Source organism: Scyliorhinus torazame, chromosome 8 (genome assembly GCF_047496885.1).
Source record: "Scyliorhinus torazame isolate Kashiwa2021f chromosome 8, sScyTor2.1, whole genome shotgun sequence".
NCBI classification, from domain to species: Eukaryota; Metazoa; Chordata; class Chondrichthyes; order Carcharhiniformes; family Scyliorhinidae; genus Scyliorhinus; species Scyliorhinus torazame.
The window spans coordinates 245,361,050-245,380,332 of record NC_092714.1 but is presented as its reverse complement, the minus strand read 5'-3'; the positions used below and the strand labels follow the sequence as shown (position 1 = coordinate 245,380,332).

The 19,283-nt window shown below is 46.2% G+C and overlaps 1 protein-coding gene across 2 annotated transcripts in view; it reads left to right on the top strand.

Annotated features, from left to right (window-relative positions):
* LOC140428501 (myosin regulatory light polypeptide 9) overlaps positions 1 to 19,283 on the top strand; it is a 66,358-nt gene that overhangs the window by 2,090 nt on the left and 44,985 nt on the right. The window contains exon 1 of one of the 2 annotated variants that reach the window (XM_072515052.1): positions 10,928 to 11,063. The exons of the other annotated variant lie outside the window; for it this stretch is intronic. The gene's annotated coding sequence lies outside the window, so the exon portion shown is untranslated. Of the gene's footprint in view, positions 1 to 10,927; positions 11,064 to 19,283 lie in introns of those variants that run through there. 2 annotated transcript variants of the gene reach the window in all.

Below are 19,283 nucleotides of genomic sequence, written 5' to 3'. Positions count from 1 at the left end.
TCATCCTTCCTCATTTATCTCTTTCAGCATAACTATAGTTATTATGGGAGACTTTAACTTTCCAAATATTGACTGGATAAGATATAGTTCGAGTACATTAGATGGGTCGTTTTTTTGTACAGTGTGTGCAGGAGGGTTTCCTGACACAATATGTTGACAGGCCAACAAGAGGCGAGGCCACGTTGGATTTGGTTTTGGGTAATGAACCTGGCCAGGTGTTGGATTTGGAGGTAGGAGAGCACTTTGGGGACAGTGACCACAATTCGGTGATGTTTACGCTAGTGATGGAAAGGGATAAGTATACACCGCAGGGCAAGAGTTATAGCTGGGGGAAGGGCAATTATGATGCCATTAGACGTGACTTGGGGGGGATAGGTTGGAGAAGTAGACTGCAAGTGTTGGGCACACTGGATAAGTGGAGCTTGTTCAAGGATCAGCTACTGCGTGTTCTTGATAAGTACGTACCGGTCAGGCAGGGAGGAAGGCTTCGAGCGAGGGAACCGTGGTTTACCAAAGAAGTGGAATCTCTTGTTAAGAGGAAGAAGGAGGCCTATGTGAAGATGAGGTGTGAAGTTTCAGTTGGGGCGATGGATAGTTAGAAGGTAGCGAGGAAGGATCTAAAGAGAGAGCTAAGACGAGTAAGGAGGGGACATGAGAAGTATTTGGCAGGTAGGATCAAGGAAAACCGATAAGCTTTCTATAGGTATGTCAGGAATAAGCGAATGACTAGGGTAAGAGTAGGACCAGTCAAGGACAGGGATGGGAAGTTGTGTGTGGAGTCTGAAGAGATAGGCGAGATACTAAATGAATATTTTTCATCAGTATTCACTCAGGAAAAAGATAATGTTGTGGAGGAGAATGCTGAGACCCAGGCTATTAGAATAGATGGCATTGAGGTACGTAGGGAAGAGGTGTTGGCAATTCTGGACAGGCTGAAAATAGATAAGTCCCCGGGGCCTGATGGGATTTATCCTAGGATTCTCTGGGAGGCCAGGGAAGAGATTGCTGGATCTTTGGCTTTGATTTTTATGTCATCATTGGCTACAGGAATAGTGCCAGAGGACTGGAGGATAGCAAATGTGGTCCCGTTGTTCAAAAAGGGGAGCAGAGACAACCCCGGCAACTATAGACCGGTGAGCCTCACGTCTGTAGTGGGTAAAGTCTTGGAGGGGATTATAAGAGACAAGATTTATAATCATCTAGATAGGAATAATATGATCAGGGATAGTCAGCATGGCTTTGTAAAGGGTTGGTCATGCCTCACAAACCTTATCGAGTTCTTTGAGAAGGTGACTGAACAGGTAGACGAGGGTAGAGCAGTTGATGTGGTGTATATGGATTTCAGTAAAGCGTTTGATAAGGTTCCCCACGGTAGGCTATTGCAGAAAATACGGAGGCTGGGGATTGAGGGTGATTTAGAGATATGGATCAGAAATTGGCTAGCTGAAAGAAGACAGAGGGTGGTGGTTGATGGGAAATGTTCAGAATGGAGTTCAGTTACAAGTGGCGTACCACAAGGATCTGTTCTGGGGCCGTTGCTGTTTGTCATTTTTATCATTGACCTAGAGGAAGGCGCAGAAGGGTGGGTGAGTAAATTTGCAGACGACACTAAAGTCGGTGGTGTTGTCGACAGTGAGGAAGGATGTAGCAGGTTACAGAGGGACATAGATAAGCTGCAGAGCTGGGCTGTGAGGTGGCAAATGGAGTTTCATGTAGAGAAGTGTGAGGTGATTCACTTTGAAAGGGATAACAGGAATGCGGAATATTTGGCTAATGGTAAAGTTCTTGGAAGTGTGGATGAGCAGAAGGATCTAGGTGTCCATGTACATAGATCCCTGAAAGTTGCCACCCAGGTTGATAGGGTTGTGAAGAAGGCCTATGGAGTGTTGGCCTTTATTGGTAGAGGGATTGAGTTCCGGAGTCAGGAGGTCATGTTGCAGCTGTACAAAACTCTGGTACGGCCGCATTTGGAGTATTGCGTACAGTTCTGGTCACCGCATTATAGAAATGACGTGGAGGCTTTGGAGCGGGTGCAGAGGAGATTTACCAGGATGTTGCCTGGTATGGAGGGAAAATCTTATGAGGAAAGGCTGATGGACTTGAGGTTGTTTTCGTTGGAGAGAAGAAGGTTAAGAGGAGACTTAATAGAGGCATACAAAATGATCAGGGGGTTAGATAGGGTGGACAGTGAGAGCCTTCTCCCGCGGATGGAAATGGCTGGCACGAGGGGACATAGCTTTAAACTGAGGGGTAATAGATATAGGACAGAGGTCACTTCCGGGTGCGGCTATGCAGAGCTAGGTCGCATATTCGGCAGCTCCTGCTTGGAACGGACTTTTGGGCTCTTTTACAGGGCCCCCACGGCATTTGTTTGACATTTCCCGGTGTGGAAAGAAGGCTGCAATATTCCCCCGACAGTGTCCCCCAGGAAGGGCATGTCTCTTGGTTGCCAGACACACGCAGAAACAGTAAAAGATTTGGCTGCAACTGCAGGATAAACAGGGCCTCTTCCAGCATGCAGGCGGGGGAAGGGCAAGCTTAAAGCTGCAAGCTGACCTGAGGGCCTGTATCAAAAGTGAATTCTAGCAGCAGAGGGAACAACTGTGAAAAGACCTCATCAAGGCCACTGAAGGGACTTCCGGTTGCGGTGATGCCTAGCTAGCCGCACGATTCGGCGGCTCCAGCTCCGACGGACCTTCGGGCTCTTTTAAGAGCCCCAACGGGGAATTTTTCGACGACGCAACCCGGTGTGGGGCGTGTGAGAAGGGAGTCCCCCCCAAACGAAGGAGGAAAAAACCGGCGGCGGCGGCTGCAGCGCGAGGAATCGTCGACCAAAGGGTCAGAAAGAGAGAAGTACAAGATGGCGGCGGAGAAAGCGCAGGCGACATGGGGGCCTGAGCATGAAATTGTGAGACGGTGCGTGGAGCTGCTGAAGAGGGAGGTGCTGACCCCGTTGCTACAGGCAATTGAGGGGCTCAAGGAGACATTAAAGACCCAGGAGACAGAGCTCCGCGTGGTGGAGCAGAAGGTGACAGATATTGAGGACGAGATCCTGGGCCTGGCGGTTAAGACACAGACGCACGAGGCATTTCATAAAAAGTGTACTGAAAGGATCGAAGCCCTAGAAAATGGAGCGCGAAGGAAGAACCTTCGGATACTGGGTCTCCCTGAGGGTGTGGAAGGAGTGGACTGTGGAGCGTACGCAAGTACGATGCTGAGCTCACTGATGGGTGCTGAGGCCCCTACGGGCCCCTTGGAGGTGGAGTGGGCAAATCGGATTCCGGCGAGAAGACCAAAAGCGGGAGAACCACCCAGGGCGATAATCGTGCGATTTTACCGCCTTAAGGATAGAGAAGAGGTCCTGAGATGGGCTAAAAAGGTGCGGAGTAGCAGATGGGAGAATGCAGTGGTACGGGTATACCAGGATTGGAGTGCGGAGGTGGCGAGAAGGAGGGCGAGCTTCAACCGAGCCAAAGAGGTGTTGCATAAAAGGAAGGTGAAGTTCGGGATGCTGCAGCCGGCAAGACTATGGGTCACGTATCAGGAGAGACACCATTATTTCGAGACGGCGGAGGAAGCATGGACCTTCATCAAAGAAGAGAAATTGGATCGGAACTGAGGGACTGATGCTGCAGGAAATGTTATTGTTAATGTTACGGTGGAAGTTAATTGAGAAGTAAACAGGGAAGGGGGGAGACATTGGGGAAATGTGGGCTCCGGTGAGGGGGGAAAGACGGGACATAGTTGGAGAATGGGGAAGGGGAGGGGGAGGGGAAAGGGAGCTGCGCCATAAGAGGCGGGTCAGGTAAAGGGATGTTCCCGCACCAGAAATAATAAGGCGGGAAGACAGGCGCAAGGCGGATGGGTGTTCCCCACATGGGGGGGGTCGAGGAGTGAGCAGGAGTAGCCGGGGTCAGTTGAAGTCAGCTGACTTACGGAAGTAATATGGGGGGAGCAATCATGCTAGAAAGAGATCTAGCGGGGAGGGGGGGAGGGAGGGGGGGGCGGGTGGGGGACAACTGGGTTGCTGCTGCGGAAATCCAAAAGGAAATGGCTAAAGAGTGTGTGGGCGGGGATGGTGTGCGACGCTGGGGGAGCGAGCGGGAGCGCGGAGGCGGGATATGGGACTGGCCTAGAGAAGGTAATGGCTAGTCGACACGGGAGGGGGGCAGGTAGCCCCCTAGTGAGGCTGATCACGTGGAACGTGAGAGGCCTGAACGGACCGATAAAAAGGGCCAGAGTGCTCGCGCATTTGAAAGGACTAAGGGCAGACGTGGTTATGCTCCAAGAGACGCACCTAAAGGTGGCGGACCAAGTTAGGCTAAGGAAAGGATGGGTGGGACAGGTGTTCCACTCAGGACTGGACGCAAAGAATAGAGGGGTGGCCATTTTGGTGGGGAAACAGGTCGCATTTGAAGCAAAGAACATCGTAGCAGATAGCGGAGGTAGATATGTAATGGTGAGTGGCAGGCTGGAGGGAATGGAGGTCGTGTTGGTTAACGTGTATACCCCAAACTGGGACGATGCGGGATTTATGAGACGGATGCTGGGGCGTATACCGGACCTGGAGGTAGGAAACTTGATTTTAGGAGGGGACTTTAATACGGTGCTGGACCCGGGGCGAGATAGATCCAGCTCAAGGACCGGAAGAAGGCCGGCAGCGGCCAAGGTACTTAAGGGGTTTATGGACCAAATGGGGGGAGTGGATCCATGGCGATTTCTTAGACCTAGGGCTAGGGAGTTTTCCTTCTTCTCCCATGTCCATAAAGTGTACTCCCGGATAGATTTTTTTGTTTTGGGAAGGTCGTTGATCTCTAGGGTGGAAGAAGCTGAGTACTCAGCCATAGCGGTTTCGGATCATGCCCCACATTGGGTGGACCTGGAATTAGGAGAGGAAAGGGAGCAGAGAACACTCTGGCGATTAGATGTGGGACTGATGGCGGATGAGGGAGTGTGTGCAAGAGTGCGGGGGTGTATTGAGAGATATCTGGAGGTCAATGACGACGGCGAGGTCCCTGTGGGAGTGGTATGGGAAGCACTAAAAGCGGTGGTCAGAGGAGAGCTGATCTCCATTGGGGCCCACAAAAGGAAAACAGAGGCCAAGGAAAGGGAAAGATTACTGGGGGAGATTTTAAGGGTGGATAGGGAATTTGCAGAGACCCCGGAGGAGGAATTGTACAGGGAGAGGAGACGACTCCAGACGGAATTTGACCTTCTGACCACCAGAAAGGCGGAGGTACTGTGGAGGAAGGCACAGGGGAGGAGGTATGAATATGGGGAAAAGGCGAGTCGCCTGTTGGCTCATCAATTGCGAAAGAGGGCAGCAGCGAGGGAGATAGGAGGAATTAGAGACGAAAGGGGAGACACGGTGCGAAGGGCAGGAAAGATAAATGAGGTGTTCAAGACCTTCTATGAGGAACTGTATAGGTCTCAACCCCCAGAGGGAGAGGAGGGGATGCGGCAGTTCCTGGACCAATTGAGGTTCCCGAAAGTGGAGGAGCGGGGGGTGGTAGGCCTGGGGGCACCGATTGGGGTGGACGAGGTTATTAAGGGACTGGGAAGCATGCAAGCAGGGAAGGCCCCAGGACCAGACGGGTTCCCGGTGGAGTATTACAGAAAATATGTGGACTTGTTGGCCCCGTTGATGGTGAGGACGTTCAATGAGGCCAGGAAAGGGGGGACTCTACCCCCGACGATGTCGGAGGCGACGATATCGTTAATTTTGAAGAGGGATAAAGATCCGTTGCAGTGCGGGTCCTATAGACCCATTTCATTGTTGAACGTGGACGCCAAATTGTTGGCAAAGGTACTGGCATCGAGGATAGAGGACTGTGTCCCGGGGGTGGTGCACGAAGATCAGACAGGGTTCGTAAAAGGGAGACAACTGAATGTTAACGTGCGACGACTATTAGGGGTGATAATGATGCCCCCAGTGGAGGGGGAGGCAGAGATAGTGGCGGCAATGGACGCAGAGAAGGCATTTGATAGGGTGGAGTGGGAGTATTTATGGGAAGTGTTAAAGAGGTTTGGGTTTGGGAACGGGTTTATTAGCTGGGTTAGACTTCTTTATGGGGCTCCAACGGCAAGCGTAGTTACAGGTCGACATAGATCGGAGTATTTCCGACTATATAGGGGAACAAGACAGGGATGCCCGCTGTCTCCATTGTTGTTCGCGTTGGCAATTGAACCTCTGGCCATGGCGTTGAGAGACTCCAGGAAATGGAGAGGGGTGATTAGAGGGGGAGAAGAACACCGAGTCTCGTTATATGCGGATGACCTATTGTTATACGTGTCGGACCCAGCGGGGGGAATGATAGAGGTTATGCGAATTTTGAGGGGGTTCGGGGATTTCTCGGGGTATAGGCTAAACATGGGGAAGAGTGAATTATTTGTGATACATCCAGGGGACCAGAGTAGAGAGATAGAAGGCTTGCCTCTAAGGAAAGTGGAAAGAAACTTCCGATACCTGGGGATTCAGATCGCTAGGAGTTGGGGAACCTTGCACAGACTTAATCTGACACGGTTGGTAGAACAAATGGAGGAGGACTTCAAGAGGTGGGACATGCAGCCTCTATCGCTGGCGGGCAGGGTGCAAGCAATTAAGATGATGGTCCTCCCGAGGTTCTTATTTGTGTTTCAATGTCTTCCTATACTAATCACTAAGACCTTTTTTAATAAAATAGACAGGAGCATCACGAGCTTCGTGTGGGCAGGGAAAGTTCCGAGAGTAAGGAGGGGGTTCCTTCAGCGTAGTAGGGACAGAGGAGGATTGGCACTACCGAACTTGGGCGATTACTATTGGGCCGCCAATGTGGCAATGATACGTAAATGGATGATGGAGGGTGAGGGAGCGGCGTGGGAAAGACTGGAGAGAAAGTCCTGTAAAGGGACGAGTTTAGAGGCGCTGGTGACGGCGCCGCTACCGATCTCACCTAAAAAGTTTACCACAAACCCGGTGGTGGCGGCAACATTGAATATCTGGGGACAGTGGAGGCGACAGAGAGGGGTGCGGGGAGCCCTGGTGGGGTCCCCAATCAGGAACAACCATAGGTTCGCCCCAGGAAGAATGGATGGAGGATTTCAGAGCTGGTTCCAGTTGGGAATTAGGAGGGTGGGAGATTTATTTATAGATGGGACTTTTGCGAGCTTGGGAGCATTGGAGGAAAAGTATAAGTTGCCCCGGGGAAATTTCTTGAGATATATGCAGGTGAGGGCATTTACTAGACAACAGGTGAGGGAATTTCCGTTGCTCCCGACACAGGGGATACAGGACAGGGTGCTTTCAGGGGTGTGGGTCGGAGAGGGCAAGGTGTCAGAGATTTACCGAGAGATGAGGGAAAAGGGGGAGGAGTCGGTGGGCGAACTAAAAGGAAAGTGGGAAGAAGAACTAGGGGAGGAGATAGAGGAGGGTATGTGGGCTGATGCCCTAAGCAGGGTAAATTCCTCTTCCTCATGCGCCAGGCTTAGCCTGATTCAATTTAAGGTGCTACATAGAGCACACATAACGGGAGCAAGATTGAGCAGGTTCTTTGGAGTGGAGGACAAATGTGGGAGGTGTGGTGGGAGCCCGGCAAACCACGCACATATGTTTTGGGCATGCCCGGCACTGGAAGGGTATTGGAAGGGAGTGACGGGAGTGATCTCGCGGGTGGTGAAGGCCCGGGTCAAACCAGGCTGGGGGTTAGCTCTATTTGGAGTTGCGGAAGAGCCGGGAGTGCAGGAGGCGAAAGAGGCCGACGTTGTGGCCTTTGCGTCCCTAGTAGCCCGGCGCAGGATCCTACTCATGTGGAAGGAGGCGAAACCCCCCGGACTGGAGGCCTGGGTAAATGATATGGCGGGGTTCATTAAACTGGAGCAGATAAAGTTTGCCCTGAGAGGATCGGCTCAAGGGTTCACCAGGCGGTGGCAGCCATTTCTCGACTACCTAGGGGAACGTTAGAGGGAAGACAGATGACCAGCAGCAGCAACCCAGGGGGCGGGGGGGGGGGGGGGGGAGGGGGTTAGTTTAGGTCAAAGATAAAGGGGTTTTGTTACTTGTGTATTGTTTAAAATGTCTGTATTGTTATTGTTGCGTTTGCTTTGTAAGAGGGGAAAAATTGTTGTTTGGGAAAAAAATTTCAATAAAACATTTATAAAAAAAATAAAAAAAAGATATAGGACAGAGGTCAGAGGTAGGTTCTTTACGCAAAGAGTGGTGAGGCCGTGGAATGCCCTACTGGCAACAGTAGTGAACTCGCTAACATTGAGGGCATTTAAAAGTTTATTGGATAAGCACATGGATGATAATGGCATAGTGTAGGTTAGATGGCTTTTGTTTCGGTGCAACATCGTGGGCCGAAGGGCCTGTACTGCGCTGTATCGTTCTATGTTCTATGTAACTTTCTATTTTCTTCTCCTTCGTATGCCACATTGCTTCCCCTAATCTATTCACCTCAACCACCCCTATGGTAATAAGTTCCACATTGTCACCACTTTTTAAGTAAAGACGTTCATTGGTTGGTCAAAAACTAGCTACAAAACATTTTCGGCTAATGGAAATCTATAAGAGTCGGAATCGGTTAAGCACGTAAATAATCATGATCAACTTTGACTTTAAAAATTATCACTGCTGAATGTCCTCATTGATGGCCCTTACAACCAAACATATCCTGAAGAATTAACACGGCGTAACTTCCCCTTCGCAGTTCAAAGATTAAGAAATGTAATACAAGTACTGCCAACATTTCTTAAATTTCAGATGCTAAAAATAAGTTACAAAAGGTTTGAATAGCAAGCACTCTCAGTTGTCTGAATTAGACGTTATTGAACATGTTTTAATCTGTGGACGCATCTTGTTTAAAGGGGAAATGGGAGAAGTGAATTGCCTAAAAATATCTGGTGACTATTTCTGTTGGTGAATATAAACAATTTATAACTTTCTGGTGAGAGCTATGATTATTCGCAATGTACAAGATTGAGAGCTCATAGTTGCCAATGATAAGTAATTAAACATTTTCCCACTTTCTGGGCCCAATATTACCATTAAGCCTGGTGAAATGTAACATGAGTCAGATAGAAAGTAAAAAGCATTGTATTCTGCATAACACAATAGCTACCCCGACTTCAAGAATCATCTATTCAACTGCGTGTTGCATTTCTGACGTTAACTCCGTGTTGACCTAATACCAGGTATTGAAATCAAAATGTGCTGTCTGTATTGTGACTTAAATTGCCATAGTCATGCCACAAGGTATGAACTATGGACAGAGACAAAAACATACTTGGCATGTACGCTGCAGACCCGCACAGTGTATGAATTTCCTTTATCTCTTATTTTATCATAAATGTCCTTGCTAATAAGGATGCAGATATGTGGAGAAAGCTGCAGTGTGCGCAGACCCAAACAACAATTGTGATCATTGGAAAATGGATACATGGCTACTAAGAGCCAGGTTACAGTGGTTTTACTTTGTATCCTCACGTCATTATAGCGAGGGTATATATTTTTCATTCATAGATTCCCGCCGTGCAGAAGGAGGCCATTCGGCCCATCGGGTCTGCACCGTCCCTCTGAAACAGCACCCTACCTCAGCTCACATCCCCATCGTATCCCAGTAACCCCACCGATTGCATTACTCTTAATGATTCAACAACCACTCCGGAGGTCAGAGGGCAGCGTGTTAATGCATTGTACTATGAAATTCTCTTTAATCTCATATGTAGAGTGCAGTTTATAGCTTTATAAAATATTTTATCTGGCATTTCAATTGCAAGTACTTTCATACTTACACAGAATATTGTTTTTTTTTTGTCTTTTTTCAGACAAAGGGAAATTAGTTTGGTTATTCAGCATTCAGTCGCAGATTCAGTCATCAATGATCCATCTAATACTTTCAATTCACCTAATCATTTTTAAATGGAAAAGGAAGGGTTTCTGCCCTTTATTATAGTTTTATTAGGTATTGAGTACTGGCATGGAATCATGAGGAATTGGGCCTTTACTGTTGATCAAAGTGGGGAGGTAAAAGATTAGATGTTGCATCTCCTGCATTTACATGGGAAGGTGCCGTGAGAAGGGGAAGTGATTGAGGACTGGACCAGGGTGTTGCGGAAAGAATGGTCCCGTCAGAATGCTGAAGCGGGAAATGAAGGCGTGTTAAGTGGTGGCAACATTCTGGAGATGGCAGAAATGGTGAGGGATGATCCATTGAATGTGGAGGCTGGTGGAGTGGAATGTGAGGACAAGTATTGTGGATCTGGGAGGGAGGGGAAGAGGTAAGAGCAGAATTGTGGGAATTGGGACTGACACGGTCGAGGGACATGTCAACCGTGGTGGAGGGGAATCCTTGGTTGATAAAGAGGAAGGCGGTATCGGAAAGAATGGTATGTAAAGTGGCAAAATCAAAACATTAGTGACTGGAAATGTGACATGGATGCATCTGATTAGGAGTTTGCAAGTTCACCCCGTGCCTGTGTGGGTTTTCTCCCACAGTCCAAAGTTTTGCAGGTTAGGTGGAATGGCCATGACCAATGCGCGGGGAAGTGGGCCTAGGTAGAGTGCTCTTTCGGAGGGTCAGCGTTGATTTGATGGGCCGAATGGCCGCCTGCACTGTTCTATGATTTCTCGCATTTGATGTTTATATTTCAGATATCCAGCATCCACATTAGTTTGCGTTTATAATCATACCATATCCTTTTAAAGCAAATAAAATACTTTGGTATTATGATAGTCTGCGAAACATAACTGTCTCTGTGGTACATTTCTAGGTTACAAGTGCTGATTTGGCTTTACTGAATAGTTTCAACTATATAAGGCAGCTTATCTGTTTGTGTGGATTTCCTTGTGCTAATAAGCCAAAATCCATTGTACAACAAGCTATTTGGCAGCAATCCAGTCAGCATTTTATTGCCTTGTATGGACAAATGCCTGGAATGGGAGGGGAGGGAACTTAAACAGCTGTCACTAGACATTGGATGGTGTGAACACATGACCTGCACATCAGCTTCGACAGAGCATATACTGGCATAGCTCTGAGACTTTATACTGAAGAAAATTCGGTATTTCTCATCCTTTTTGAATAGAGGTAAGATTTATACATATATACATATATATAGTGTCTATGCATATAGTTGCAAATTAACACATAAAACTTTATAGCCATCAGAGTGAATCGGGAGAATGTTTAACTTTAGGAACTACAGTCCTCTTCTGTCAGTTCGCCAAAAATGTATCTTTAAAGGAAGTAATACCAAACGTTAACTTTACAGGGCAACTCATAGCCATAAGAAAGGACTATAGCAGCAAGGATACATATAGAGAGTTGAATAAAGAAATAAAATGGCAGAAGTCAAATGTTTTTGCTGCACCACCAGATAACTGATTCACACTTTAAAAATGCTTGGAAATCTATTCACTGCTTTTGGCCAAGGTTTAAAAAGTACAAATGATTGAGAAGTTTGAATATCTTTTAAAACTGTTCATCGGAGTAAACTGTGCATGAATTCAGATTGATTATTAACATCTGCTTTCCACTCTGTGAAAGCTCTTCATTTTAGAGAAAAATTCCGCTCCTCCTTATATTGTTGACGTCATAAAGACAGTAGGAAGATTTTTCTTGTGGCAAATGGTTAACACGTCTCTGATCATGTTGGAAACTATTACCAAATACCCTTTCTCCATTGTTTACAAAGTTATTGACATTTTTCCCCCATTGAAGACTGCGGATATTTTTTTTAATGAAAAAAACCGAAAGGTTAATAACTGCTTTTGACATGGTATCGACCCCTACTGCCTAAATACTGGAAAATATTGGTGTGTAATCCCATGAGCCTGCTCCATGTAGTCAGTAGTCACTACATTCTTCTCGATATAAAAACTCTGCACATTTGACAACAATTACAGCAATGTTATCTCGAGGCACTGGTCTGGTAATCAATTTAAAGCTTGCATTCCTGAGCTTCTGAGTAGCGTAAAGACTTCATTGCAAAACTGGTTAGCTTGTCAAATGAACGGTGAACGCTTGGGCAAATATGGCCGGGCTGGTTTGCATACTGGGTAAACATGATTTCAAAGTGGCGGAAAAGTGTAAAAGCTTTCCTGGATCTGACTAAAAACCTACTAACTTTACTCCTACATGGTGATTTGAGCAAAGGTTCAGATGAGAATGTTAGCTGAACAAAATGGAGTAGGTGGGATTTGGTTTCAAATGCTTGAGTCAGAATAATAACAACAACCTACACTTGGATTGATGTTGTTTTCGAGCAATTAAAGCTGCAATGTTCTACAATTTAAAAGATTCCACAAATAACCAGAAACGCGAAAGATGTCGTACCACGGTCTTTTTTCACCACAACTCCCAAATTCTTCTACAAAAGCAAAATATTGTGGATGCCGGAGGTCTGAAATAAAGACAGAAATACTCAGCAGGTTAGACAGCATCTGTGAAAACAGAAACAGCGTTAACCTTCCAAATTGATGGCCTTCTCTTTGAAAGTGCTAGACTGTGCTAAGCTGCAGTTTCACAGACGCCAGCCATGCTCAAGTACTTTACCCAAGTGACCATTCCCAATGTGTGAAGCTATCCACCTGGATATTTGGCTAAAAGAGGCCATTCGGCCAAACCCAATCATGATGTCCATGCAAACTCTGTAGCACAAGGCATTTAAATCTTTAACCCATTCATGAAATTGCAAAGCCAGTCCACAAAATGGACAGAGCAAGCCCTTCATCTATCTCGTTACTTTCTCCAAAACCAAATTCAAGTTCTAATTGAAGCCAGTTCATGGTCTCCACAACAGAGACACAAGATCCAAGCTGACAAGAAAAGGCATTGCACCTCATCTTAGGCTTGATCTGAAGCTTGATCTTAACCAAAAGGTCGTAGTACTCAAGTCTGATGGGTCGTTTTTCTTTCCTTTGTTCTTGCCTCCATTTCTGTCAAGATTAGCACGTGTGTTATAGATTGCATTTCAAACCTTAATCCTGATCTAAATGGTTCAGTTTCAATGGTCTATTTTCAAACTGAGCAATTGGGAGGCTGTCAGACCTTCTTTTTTCCTTTATTCTTTCATGGGATGTTAGCGTTGTTGGCAAACCCCCATCTCCAATTGCCCTGGAGATGGTAGTGGTGAGCCACCTCCTTGAATGGTTGCAGTCCATATTGTGTAGGTACATCCACAATGCTGCTCGGAAGTGAGTTCCAGGTTTTTGAAGCAGTGACAGAGACAATGGCACTATTCCAAGTCAAGATGTTGTGTGGCCTAGAAGAGAACTTGAAGGTAGTGGTATCCCTGTGGATCTGCTGCCCTTATCCTTCTACGCAGTGGCAGTCATGGGTTTTGAAGATGCGGTCGAAGGGGGCTTGGCGAGTTTCTGCAGTGCATCTTGTAGATGGTTGTAAATCAGTTTTAGTGTTGGATGCTTTTTTGTATGTGTGGCACACATTCCTTATTTTGGATGAAATGCAGATGCATACCTTACATATAAGGACTCATATTGTTGCCGTCACCAAGACTTGTCTCCACCTTCGTAACTTTGCCTAACTCCACCCAGCTTCAGCATATCTACTGCTGAAACCCCTTTGTTACCTCAAGGCTTGACTACTTAAATGCTCAGCTGGCTAGCTTTCCATGTTCCACCTTCTGTAAATTTGAGCTTGTCCATAACCATGCTGTCTGTATCCAACCCCTAAGTCTCATTCACCTGTTACCCCTGTGCATGTTGACCTGCACTGACACCCAGTCCAGCAATAGTTTAATTCTAAAATTTTTAGGGCAGGATTCTCTGTCTCTGAGACTAAGTGTTGACTCCGATGCAGGATTCGTGGACTTTCACGAAAGCGAAACTGGCGCCAAACCTGGGTCGATTCAGCAACTGTGGAGGGGCTACCACCGGCGACACGTGGAACACAATCGATTCCAATGGAAAATGGTGCAAGATTTGCCGAGTCCGTGATTGACACTCGGGCGGCTGACAAGTTGCAGTCACATCTACACTCTTCACTCCCCACACACACCATCCCAGCCAACAAGATGGCACTGGTTGTGCTGGAGCACATCCATACAGCTGACGAGTCGGCTGGAGCCAGAGGCCACCCATATGACCTGTGGCCCTAGGTTCACAGCGTGCGCAGCTGCATGGCTGCCTTGTCAGCCGGGGCAATGGTGTTCCGCTCCTGTCCACCCCGATCCCACAGCCCATCTCCTGGCCACCCCCCAGCCATGGCAGAAGCCCCCCCCAGCCAGCGGCACAACTGTCAGCAAACTATGGCAATGTTGGACACTTTCCGTGTGCCCTCTCTCTCCCTCAGCAGCCACGATACCGGTTTCATGATTTTTTTTAAAGCACAAGAGAACTGTGCCATCGGGAACTTGGCCCATCAGAGGAGGAGCATCGCGGAGACCCCGGAGAATACAGGGTTGGGTCCACTAATGACATGCAAACATGTTTACTGTATGTGCGTTCCAGACTGCATTGACGCCTCTTTCGAGGTGACGGAAAATTGCGATTTGGCGTCAAATCAGCGGCCACTGCGATTTTGGCATTGGAATCTATTTTCCGCCCAATCGTGCTTCATGATTTCAGCGTCAGCTAACGGAGAATCCCGCCCTTATTCTTGATTTCAAATCCTGCTGTGGTCACACCCCTCCCTAGTTCTGTTATCTCCTCCATCCCTACAACCCTTTCAAGATTTCTGAGCTCCTCCAATTTTAGCTTCTTATGCATCCCTGAGTTTCATCACTCCACCACTTACAACTATGCCTTCAACTTTCTAAATTCTACAATTACCTCCCTAAACCTCACCAACTCAGAAATGTTCTTCTCTTTAAACCCTACATCTTTGACCAAGCTTTTTGGTGACTTGTCCCAATATCCTTCTGCGGTGGTACTACATTTTGTTTGATAATGCTTCCGTGAACTGTCTTGGGACTTTTAACTACTTTAAAGGGACTATATATATGCGAGTTGTTGTACTACATTTATACCCTCATTAGTACCGCTCCAACCTAATTGGCAAATATTGAAAGTGAAAGTGAAAGTTGCCAGACCATCAGCTGCTCTTCCCTTTGAGAGAAATAGTTAACTGGTGGTGATTTAACCTACCGAGGGGCAAGGTTGAGAAGGCAAGGCCTTCATGGATAATCTCAGTCGGTACAGGAATTGAACCCTAGCTGTTGACATCACTCCGCATCATAAACCAGCCATGCAGTCAACTGAGCTACTTGTTGAATACACACTGGGCAAATCTGTAGAGATCACATCCTCTCTTATTATAAAACTGTATTTGCTACAAGTAACTGTATTTGCTATAAATTTCCCTATATAAGAATTTAATTCATTTAATTGAATGTCATAATAAAAACAGTGCTGGAACAATTTAACAGGTCTGGTAGAGTCTGTGGAGAGGGAAACAAGAATTAACTGGACTCAAAATGTTAACTCTCTTTCTCTCTCATAGAATCCCTACAGTGCAGAAGGAGGCCATTCAGTCTTTCGAGTCTGCCCCAATCCTTCGAAAGACCACCCTATCTAGACTCAATACGCCTCCCTGTAACCCCAGCCGGAGGGGCAATTTAGCATGTCCAATCCAACTAACCTGCGCATCTTTGGTTACTGCCAGGCCTGCTGTGTTTTTCCAGCACTTCCTGTTTTTAATTCAGATCTCCATTATCCACATTATGTTGCGATTATTTAATTGCATGCCATAATCATTTATGAGTTCGAGAAACCCACAAGCTACTCGAGTGAAATTTAGTACAGGTACTGAACATATTGGTAAAAGTTACAATCCTGAGTAGATTTCTTGAATTACATACAGTTCTACGTAAGTTAATACAGACTTTCCCATAAATTGCTGAAACCTGTTTCTTCAAGATTAATTGGAGAAAATACTTCTTGAAAAAAATATGGCAGAATGTATTGAGGAACCAGTATGCTGTGCAATGGTGCGAACAGCACACGTTCAATTTTCGCTCCTTCCCACTATGTTCCAGATTTCAAATCTGTTGCGGTGGGAAGGCAGCAATGATGCTTTAAGACCATTGAAGTTAAGGGAGAGATTCAAAGGGAGAGTCATGCCCAATTTATCCCCTTACTCACCTCCCAGGTGATCTTGAATTAGATTGATTGCTTGTTTTCCTTGCTAGACTTGATATGTGACTTGAGCAGGTAGGGGAGGGAGAAGATAGAGAAAAAAATTGAAGGATTTTGGTGCAGTCTAAAAAGTGCACTTCTGGTAAGAGGGTGAGATTTAAATACTTTGAGACACTAATTCCCATTGCTCAAAGGTATGCTTTAGCAGATGTTTATATTGCAGGCCACAGGTACATTCTTCACCCATCTCTATCCCAACAATGCAATCAGTTTATTGTAAGTTAGCTGCAATGGTATTTTGTGAATGCAGCAACTGGCTGTGACAGTTTGGCTATTTCGATGTGTGTAATGCAACGGCATCACGACACGCCCCAAATATGGCATCACCACATCAAAACAAAACCGGATTATTCTGGTGCTGTCAGAGCGGTGTGGCCGCAGGCCTCAGTTAAATTCGGATTGAGTTTAACTGCTCGTTGTAAAGGTCTTGTACGTAGGCAGCGCAGAAACCTATAAAAGCAGCTGAATTGAGATTAGATTTTGCCATGGTAGGTAATAATTGATATTAATTTATTTAGTTTGGAAGTAAGTGAGGCAAATTTTATGTACTAAATAATAAACAGCAGGATTATACAGGCATGCAATACAGAGGTTAGTTGGGGATGACATTCGGATCTTAAAACCAATTAGGATATGGAGACTCTTTTTGTAATTAACCTAAATGTACGCCTCATTAATTCCAACTAATGTGGACATGCATGTGTAGTATCACAGTTTGTGTATGATAATGTGGAAGTTGATGGTTGCGATTTAATGGATTCAGTGGGAGTGTAGGTAGCATAATGCACTGTTAAGATTTTTTTTTAAATTTAGAGTACCCAATTCATTTTTTCCAATTAAGGGGCAATTTAGTGTGGCCAATCCACCTACCCTGCACATCTTTTGGGTTGTGGGGGCGAAACTCCACACGGACAGTGACCCAGAGCCGGGATCTAAACTGGGACCTCGGCGCCGTGAGGCAGCAGTGCTAACCACTGCGCCACCGTGCTGCCCTCTGTACTGTTGGTAAAAATGAAATGATAAATCATAGGTTCCCCTGTATAATTCCCCACGTAGGAAGTGAAAATCTGTGAAACTAGGCCTAAACAAATATATGCCGGATTATTCCCAGTGGAGGAAGATCCCAGATTGAATCTACTGTGGAATTTATTAAGGGCTATGGAGAGAGAGCGGGTAAATGGAGTTGAAATCAGCCATGATTGAATGGTAGAGTGGATTCGATGGGCTGAATGGCCTTACTTCCGCTCCTATGTCTTATGGTCTTATGGAATGCACTGTATGTCATTGTAGCAATATTCATGAAGACAATATTCAACGACAATTTAAGATTGTAAAGCGTCCCCAGATGCCTCACAAAAGATTATCAAGCCAAGTTTAACATTGAGGCACATAAAAAGGTATTAGGACAGATGGCCAAATGCTTGGTCTTCAAGGAGAATCTTAAAGAACAAAAGGGGAAAAAAACGGCGGAGAGGTTTATAAGCGGAAGTCCAGAACTTCGGCCCTCAGTAGCTGAACGCACGGCCATTAATAATGGATCAATGAAACTTGACTAGAATTGGAAGTGTGTAGCTATCTCATTGGGGTGTAGGACTGGTGGAGATAATGGGTACAGGGAGAGGCAAGGTCACAGATAGATTTGAAAACAAAGATGATACTGACTTTGTGGAGCCAGGAGCCAAAGTAGGTCAGAAAGGTTGATGGGTGAACAGGACTTGGTGTGACTTAGGAAATGAGAGTAGGGTTTTGGATGACCTCAGGTTTATGGAGGATATAATGTGGAAGTGCAGCCAGGAGTTGTTGCTCTTTTTAACCTTTGTCTATTTGCTCTGTTTACGTCACCTTTGCTCATGAGTCGCCAGGTATCTTTATGATACCGCCACGTGGTTCAAGTTCAGGTTATGATTAATAACACAGCACACCGCTTAGTAAGGATTAAAACAACGGTCATTTATTATATACAACAAGCAATATTAATACCCTAATACTACTTTCTAGATAATAAACCTATCACTACTGGCCAATACTTAACTTAGGAAGAGCCCACCAGGTCAGGGAAACGAATGGCTTGTCCAATCAGATCTGGCCCGCGGGATTCAAAAGGCTGCTACAGGTCGGTGGCTAGGTGTCTCTACCGGATAGCGATCGCTGGATTCAAACTTACAGTTGCCGGTGGCTGGTCTTGTGAAGGTCTCGAGCAGGCGAAGATGAGAGAGAGAGAGATCTGAACTTGGACCCTCACTTTTATAGGTCCCAGGGGCTTCCCGCCTCCCGGGGCGGCCCTTGACCCTGAGTCCCAAGTGATTGGATCTGTCCCCAATCTCTGGGGTCGATGTGTCCAATGGTGAGGCAATTCCTCGATCGGGGGGTGGTCGCTCACCTGTCTTTGTTTCGGCCACTGCAGGCGCCGACAGGTCTGGCCCGGTATTCAATTGCTAATATGTTGCAATTTTTCCCGGGGATAGCCGATTTAACTGTGGATGTCTGAATAGATGGGCTGCAAACAGTCCTGAATGCAACTGCAAATACCTGGGTTGATGGGCTGTTGATAGCCCTGAGTATCGATCTGGGCTAACTTCCCAGAGCCAAATATGCAATACTGTCTGCAGCTGCCTGCTTGTGTCTTCTTAGCTGCTTTTCCCAGCAGTCTTTCGGGTTAGCCATTTTAAACTGGGTTTTGGCCAGATTAATCGGAACGCAGCCATTTTACGTGGCTACAGAGTGCATTGGAATAGTCTAAATCTAGAGATAAACAAAAGAATGGATGAGTGTTTTAGCAGCAGTTGAGATGGGACAGGATGAAGTTAAGTTCTGTTATGAAAGTGGAAATAGGCAGTCTTAGTGATGGTTCAGATATGCGCTCAGAAGCTCGTCTGAGAATTAAATATGACACCAAAGCTGCGAGCAGTTTGATTCAGCATCAGATAGTCTGAGGTATTCATGTAGAAGAGATCTTCATGAATCCATGGCACAGGAAAATCTAAAATCAAGAATATTTTAAAAACAATAGGATACAATAACTTGGTTTGTTGAATTTCATTGTCTATCCATTTTACAGTTGTCCTGCCACCATGTCCCAAACTTGAATCTCCTTCGTAAGTCCACAATTGAATATTGGGAAGACCAAAGCTCTTGCCCTTTGCTACAAACT